Genomic DNA, 8,542 nt, shown 5'->3' with positions numbered 1-8,542 from the left:
CCTTTTGGAACTGATAGTTTTAAAACCTCTATGTGGTCAGTTACATCGCCTGCTCTGTGTGCATGCCCTAGTCAGCCAGTGTCTACCTTACCTACACCCTACTCACATGACTGACTTTCCTACATACTCTTGCCCCAGACCTTAGCTGGTGACTGCTGAGCCTGCTGAGGGGGTCATGACCCAGTTACTTCACCATGTAACTGCTAACCTCTCCCTTTCACTGGGAGGGAATTCTGCTGTGGCCTGTCCCCGCTCCAAGGTACGCAGTGGGGTGTCGCTCGAGGACCTTGTTGCAGACAAGCAAGCACTCCCTGTCCCTTAAACCATTGATGTCTCTGTGCTGACTCCAGGCTGTTTCTTCAGTTTTCAAGCCGTGCAAACACACCCTGGTTGTGGGGAGGAGGGTAGTGTGCAACCCAACACCTTCTTTAGAAAGGAAAATTTTCACTGGTTGGATTGTGAAACGATCCATGTGGCAGTTTTATTATTCTGATTATTAATCTCTATCGAATACATAATTTTTGTCATTACATTATTAGTATTTTTCATACACAGTTTAAAGCTTACAGAAATACAAAACTTTGAGAGTTAAGGAACTTGTAACTTCCATTGGGGCCTGTGGACTTTCATCTCTAATAATTGTCAGCATTTTGTTGCTAATACCTTCTAATTTTTTATTTATTAAAATAAAGACTGCACCAGGTCTTATTTGTGGCATGCGAACATAGCTGTAGCATGTGGAATCTAGTTCCTCTGACAGGGATTGAACCCAGGCCCCCTGTGTTGGGAGCGTGGAGTTTTAGCCACTGGACCACCAGGAAAGTCCCAGTGTCTCATTTTTTATAGTTATACCAATGCTACTATTATTTTGCACATGTAATATATTACATGTGATTATATTGTTTTTTACTTTGCTACTTTTTTAAACAATTTTTTTTTTTACCATCTCTATGCCAATATATATGAATCTATCTATCTCACTTTTTAGTGATCTAGTCAGTTGTTTATATGAACCATAGTTTATTTTTGAGCAGATGGCTACAGCAGTTGATTGCTAGATGGTGGGCATTCCTGGTTTCCATCCTGCGTTCCCTCAGCGCTCACCATCCAGACATGTGGTGGCTTGATGGCTCCAACATCCTTTGTTTACTAATATGGCAAGCAGCACTCTTAGTTCACATTTCTAATTTTTTGATATTATGATCATCTTTGTACATATATCTTTTAAAAGTTATGGGACTCTTGGGCTTCCTTGGTGGCACAGTGGTAAAGAACCCACCTGCCAATGCAGGGGCCATGAGTTTGATCCCTGCCTAATCCAAGAGGATCCCACCTGCTGCAGAGCGACTAAGCCCACGCACCACAACTACTGGAAGCCCGTGCACTGCAACTTAAGAGTAGTCCCCACTTGCCGCAACTAGAGAAAAAGCCCTCACAGCAATGAAAACTCAGCAGAGCCAAAAATAACTAAATAAAAACTATTAAAAAAAAAGTTATGGGACTCATTATAAGTGAAAATTCTGGGTAAAAGGACTCCTCAATGTTTAAATTTTTCATAACTACTAAATTAACTTTCTAAAATCTTTGTGTCAGGTTGCATGGACAGTGTAAGATTATTTCATCTCATCGTAGCCAGCACTGGATTTTAATTTTTAATTATAAATGTATTTTCATTATCTTTTAATGAAAATATGGTCATACTGTGATCTATATACACTGTTTTGTAACCTACTTTTTTTTTTTTCTATTACAACATCATGATTTATTAAAGCACAGCATTCTGTACAACAAAGGGCCTTAACAGTGGTCTATTCTCAGCCAAATTTCTCTGTAAGTTAGTTTCTCTTAATAAAAAACATGTTATACTTTAATAATTTAACTAATGAGGAAGTTACCATAATACCTATTTTAACATTGAACAAATCTAACCACCTATTGGACATTAATGTAAAATCCTGACATAGAATTTGATTTAAAACTTCTCAAAATAAATTTATTAAAGCAAGTTCCCTGTGAAAATATGTAAGAATGAAAGCCAGCATAATAGCAGGTGCAGTCTTTACATTTTATTAACCATAAAAGATACTTTTTTAAAGAGTCTAATAGAGACATTAACTGTGCAAAACCTGGTGAGATTTACAGTCTTAAATACAAGCACCAACACAGAAAGGAGATTGTGTCAGTTCAGTTCAGTTCAGTTCAGTCGCTCAGTCGTGTCCGACTCTCTGCGACCTCATGAATCGCAGCACTCCAGGCCTCCCCGTCCATCACCAACTCTTGGAGTTCAACCAAACTCATATCCATCGAGTCGGTGATGCCATCCAGCCATCTCATCCTCTGTCGTCCCCTTCTCCTGCCCCCAATCCCTCCCAGCATCAGAGTCTTTTCCAATGAGTCGACTCTTTGCATGAGGTGGCCAGAGTACTGGAATTTCAGCTTTAGCATCAGTCCTTCAAATGAACACCCAGGACTGATCTCCTTTAGGATGGACTGGTTGCATCTCCTTGCAGTCCAAGGAACTCACTCTCAAGAGTCTTCTCCAACACCACAGCTCAAAAGCATCAATTCTTCGCTGCTCAGCTTTCTTCACAGTCCAACTTTCATATCCATACATGACAACTGGAAAAACCATAGCCTTGACTAGATGGACCTCTGTTGGCAACGTAATGTCTCTGCTTTTTAATACACTATCTAGGTTGGTCATAACTTTCCTTCCAAGGAGTAAGCGTCTTTTAATTTCATGGCTGCAATCACAATCTGCAGTGATTTTGGAGCCCCCCAAAATAAAGTCTGACACTGTTTCCACTGTTTCCCCATCTATTTCCCATGAAGTGATGGGACCAGATGCCATGATCTTCATTTTCTGAATGGTGAGCTTTAAGCCAACTTTTTCACTCTCCTCTTTCACTTTGATCAAGAGGCTTTCTAGTTCCTTTTCACTTTCTGCCATAAGGGTGGTGTCATTGGCATATCTAAAGCTCCATTAAATCTACACTTAAGAGGATCTTTTCTTTATGTCAGCACAATCTCATTTATGAATTACACATGATATGCAGTTTAGGATCCATCTACATTATGTTGGTAACTGCGTGCCGCTGCTGCTAAGTCGCTTCAGTTGTGTCCGACTCTGTGTGACCCCATGGCCTGCAGCCTACCAGGCTCCTCTGTCCATGGGATTTTCCAGGCAAGAGTACTGGAGTGGGTTGCCATTGTCTTCTCCTTGTAACCTACTTTTGCATATAATAGTTCATCATGGACATTTTTCTATGCCAAGGAATACAGGTTTATGTCATTTTCAAGGCTACACAATGTACTGTTTTATTAATAAGTATTTTAAAATTAGTAGCTTGAGCCTTTGATTAGAGAATCACAGGCCTACGTTTTCAATTTGACCATTCCTTTCACATGGTGTATATTTATTTATTTATTTTTAACTATTTATTTGTTTATTGGCTGTGGTGGCCTGTGCTGCTGTGTGGGCCTTCCTCTATTTGTGGCCAGCAGGGGCTGCTCTCTAGTTGCAGTGCACTGGCTTCTCATTCTGGTGACCTCTCTTGTAGAGGACAGGCTTTAGGCTTCAGTATTTGCAGCTCCTGGACTCTGGAATAAAGCCAAAGTGAGCTGCAATTACAGGGGGCATGATCCTGCCCACAGCAGATGATAGGAAATGCTTCTTAAAATAATTGATTTATGAAATGGACTTGAAGCACAGTGGTTGGATTCCTTATTATCTGGCCTCCAAATACCTTCTTAGTCTTTTTCCTTTTGCATTTGCTGTTCCTTCAGCCTGTAATACATTTTTCCTTTAACCCTTGCCCTGCAACCACATCTCCCCACAAACTTTATGGTATTTCATGCTTAAAAAAAGAAGAATAGCATTCAGCAGAAAAGGAAGTTAACTGTAGGCAAGAAGGTGGACATTTGTATGTTAATCTTCCCCTTCACAGCTGTTTCTTTTTTGTAATACTGGATTATAACATGATGTGCTTCACCTGTACCATATTATGGGCTTCCCAGGTGGCACTAGTGATAGAGAATCCACCTACCAATGCAGGAGACACAAGAGACACAGGTTCAATCCGTCAGACCCCGGGAAGAGGAAACAGCAACTCACTCCAATATTCTTGCCTGAAGAATTCCGTGGACAGAGAAACAGGCTACAGTCCATGGGGCTGCAGAGAGTCAGACACAGCTGTGGAACTGAGCACAGGTACCACACTGTATTTCTTCTCTGTATACACTACAGAAGGGTACTCACCACCAAAAGTTTAGTTTCTATCAGTCACCATACAGTTGACCCCCTTTACCCATTCACTTTCCTTCCACTCCCTTTTCCCTCTGGTAACCAATACTCTGCTCTCTATATCTGTGTGTTTTTGTTTGGTTTGGTTAGTTCACATATTTTGTTTTTTTTTAAATTCCACCTCTGAGTAAAATCATATGCTGTTTGTCTTTCTCCATCTGATGTATCTCACTTTGCATAATATCCTCAATATTGTTGCACATGGAAAGATGAAATCTTTTAATGGCTGAATAGTAGTCCATTGTACATATAGACCCATCTTCTTTATTCATTCATCTGTCAATGGGCACTTAGGTTATTTCCATATCTTGCCTATTGTTAATTTTAATAATACTGTGGTGAACAAAGGGGTACATATCTTTTCAAATTGGTGTTCTTTTTAAATTTGTCAGATAAATACCCAGAAGTGGAATAATGGGATCATATGGTACTTCCTTGGGCTTCCCTGGTGGCTCAGATGGTAAAGAATCTGCCTGCAATGCGGGAGACCTGGGTGTCAGGTTGAACCTTGGTATCTTCATTTTGTCAATCCCCTGCTACTCCCTCTATTATGTGGAAACTGCGGGAAACGTCTTCCTGCAATGTTCCTCCAGCAATTTCTACTGAAAAAAGTTACCATAGTGGGCACTTTCAAAGAGAAATGCTTGGGCTTCCCTGGTGGCTCAGTTGTAAAGAATCTACTGGCCAATGCAGGAGACACTGGTTTGATCCCTGGTCCAGGAGTATCCCATATGCCACAGAGCAACTAGGCCCATGTGCCACAACCAGTGAGCCTAGGCTCCAGAGCCGGGAGCTGCAACTACTGAGCCCATGTGCCACAACTACTGAAGCCCGCACGCCTAGAGCCCATGCTCTGCAACAAGAGAAGCCACAGCAATTATAAGCTTGAGCATTGCAACCAGAGAGTAGACCCAGCAAAGGCAAAAATTTTTCTTAAATATATAATTGATTTAAAGTAAATAAATAAAAGAGGAATGCTTAGCGGAATTCTGTTTATCAGTAAGCTTTTATTGAAGGGCGTGTTTGAAGCTGAGAGGCATTAAGGGGATAACCCACCCTCTTCCCCTGGGTATCCCCTCCTTTAACTTTTGCTCAAGTGTCATTCTTTCACTGTTTTACTGAGAGTGAAAGTGGCTCAGTCTTGTCCGATTCTTTGCGACCCCACGGACTACACGGTCCGTGGAATTCTCTAGGCCAGAATACTGTAGTGGGTAGCCTTTCCCTTCTCCAGCCCAGGGATCAAACCCAGGTCTCCCACACTGCGGGTGTATTCTTTACCAGCTGAGCCACAAGGAAAGCTGAAGAATATTGGAGTGGGTAGCCTATCGCTTCTCCAGCAGGTCATCCTCACCCAGGAACAGAACCGGGGGTTCTCCTACATTGCAGGCATAGTCTTTACCAATTGAGCTATCAGGAAATCAATAGAATGGGAAGGACTAGAGATCTCAAGAAAATTAGAGATACCAAGGGAACATTTCATGCAAAGATGGGCACAGTAAAGGACAGAAATGGTATGGGCCTAATGGAAGCAGAAGATATTAAGGAGAGGTGACAAGAATACACGGAAGAACTATACAAAGAAGATCTTAATGACCCAGATAACCACAATGGTGTGATCACTCACCCAGAGCCAGACATTCTGGAGTCCGAAGTTAGGTGGGCCTTAGGAAGCATCAAACATAGCTGGTGGAGGTGATGGAAGTCCAGCTTTCAAGTCCTGAAAGATGATATTGTGAAAGTGCTAGACTCAATATGCCAGCAAATTTGGAAAACTCAGCAGTGGTCACAGGACTGGAAAAGGTCAATTTTCATTCCAATCCCAAAGAAAGGCAATGCCAAAGAATGTTCAAACTACTGCACAATTGCACTCACCTCACACGCTAGCAAAGTAATGCTCAAAATTCTCCAAGCCAGGTTTCGACAATACATGAAGCGAGACCTTCCAGATGTTCAAGCTAGATTCAGAAAAGGCAGAGGAACCAGAAATCAAATTGTCAACATCTGTTGGATCATCGAGAAAGTAAGAGAGTTCCAGAAAAACACCTACATCTGCTTTATTGACTATGCCAAAGCCTTTGACTGTGTGGATCACAACAAATGGACTGGTTCCAAATTGAGAAAGGGAAAGGAGTACATCAAGGCTGTATATTGTCACCCTGCTTATTTAACTTATATGCAGAGTACATCATGTGAAATGCCAGGCTGGGTGAAGCACAAGCTGGAATCAAGATTGCTGGGAGAAATATCAATAACCTCAGATATGCAGATGACACCACCCTTATGGCAGCAAGCAAAGAGGAACTGAAGAGCCTTTTGATGAAAATGAAAGAGGAGAGTGAAAAAGCTGGCTTAAAACTCAACATTCAGAAAACTAAGATCATGGCATCTGGTCCCATCACTTCATGGCAAATAGATGGGGAAACAATGGAAACAGTGACAGACTTTATTTTCTTGGGCTCCCAAATCACTGCATATGGTGCCTGCAACCATGAAATCAAAAGATGCTTGTTCCTTGGAAGAAAAGCTATGTCCAACCTAGACAGCATATTAAAAAGCAGAGACATTGCTTTGCTGACCAAGGTCAAAGCTTGGTCAAAGCTTCTTTCATAGCTTCTAGTCAAAGCTATGGTTTTTCCAGCAGTCATGTTTGGATGTGAGAGTTGGACCATAAAGAAAGCTGAGCACCGAAGAATTGATGCTTTTGAAATGTGGTTTGGAGAAGACTCTTGAGAGTCACTGGGACTGCAAGGAGATCCTGAATATTCACTGGAAGGACCGATGCTGAAGCTGAAGCTGCAATATTTTGGCCACCTGATGGGAAGAGCTGACTCACTGAAAAAGACCCTGATGCTGGGAAAGATTGAAGGCAGGAGAAGGTGACGACAGAGGATAAGATGGTTGGATATGAGTTTGAGCAAGCTCCAGGCATTGGTAATGGACAGGGAGGCCTGGCATGCTTCAGTCTGTGGGGTTGCAAAGAGTCAGATACGACTGAGCAACTGAACTGAACTGAACACTATTTTAGTATTGTACGATTCCTCATTCCTGATTTTTCTTGCACTATTTTTTTTTCCTGTTATTTCTTGCACTGTTTTCCCCTGGTAGCTCAGACAGTAAAGAAGCTGCCTGCAAGGTGGGATCCCTTGAGTCCCACCTTGGGGATCTCCAAGAGCCCCTGGAGAAGGGAATGGCTACCCACTCCAGTATCCTTGGACAGAGGAACCTGGCAGACTATAGTCCATGGGGTTGCAAACAGTCGGACATGACTGAGCAACTAACATTTCACTTCAACCCTTAAATGGTCCCATGCTCCATATGTTATTTGGGCTTCCTTGGTGCCTCAGGTGGTAAGGAATCTGCCTGCAGTGCAAGAGACTGTGTTCAATCCCTCAGTCGGAAAGATCCCCTGCAGAAGGGCATGGCAGCCCACTCTAGTATTCTTGCCTAGAGAATTCCATGGACAGAGGAGCCTGGTGGGCTACAGTCCATGGGATCCCAGAGTTGGACATGACTGAGCGTCTTCCACTTTTTTAAATACAGCTCATCATTTTCTGTGATATGGAGTAATTTATGTATGTATTATTTTATTGTGTTTTTCCCTGCCAGAGTGCAAGCTCTAGGAGGGCAAGATCTTTATCAGTATATTGTGAGCGCCTATGGTTGAGCTTGGCACATAGTATTTGTGCCAAATATTTGTTGAATAAGTGAATTACTGAGATAAACATGGGACATAAAATAAAATATATAAAATCATCTAGGTAAAATATATACCCATAAGCAAATCTCTTGTGTTTTCCTACCTGATAAAGTCCAAACTCCATATAGTCATTCCTTCTGTGATTTGGACATTGATTGCTGCTGCAAGATTGAGCAAGGAATGTTTTCCTTTTTTGACAGGTCAGCAGAAGAGGTACTTGATTGTGATCTTGTGGCCTGTTGCTTGCACGCTTTTGTTTAAGCTAACACTAGTGCACTTTGAAAACAGCTAGAAGACAGCATTCTCCACTACTCTTGACTGGAAAATCCCATGGACAGAGGAGCCTGGTAGGCTGCAGTCCATGGGGTCTCAAAGAGTGGGACATGACTGAGCGACTTCACTTTCACTTTTCACTTTCATGCATCGGAGAAGGAAATGGCAACCCATTCCAGTGTTCTTGCCTGCCGAATCCCAGGTACGAGGGAGCCTGGTGGGCTGCCGTCTATGAGGTCGCACAGAGTCGGACACGACTGAAGCGACTT

The sequence above is a fragment of the Budorcas taxicolor genome, chromosome 9, assembly GCF_023091745.1.
Source record: "Budorcas taxicolor isolate Tak-1 chromosome 9, Takin1.1, whole genome shotgun sequence".
In the NCBI taxonomy this organism is placed as follows: domain Eukaryota; kingdom Metazoa; phylum Chordata; class Mammalia; order Artiodactyla; family Bovidae; genus Budorcas; species Budorcas taxicolor.
The sequence above is the reverse complement of the archived record's forward strand: the minus strand, read 5'-3'. Positions refer to the sequence as shown.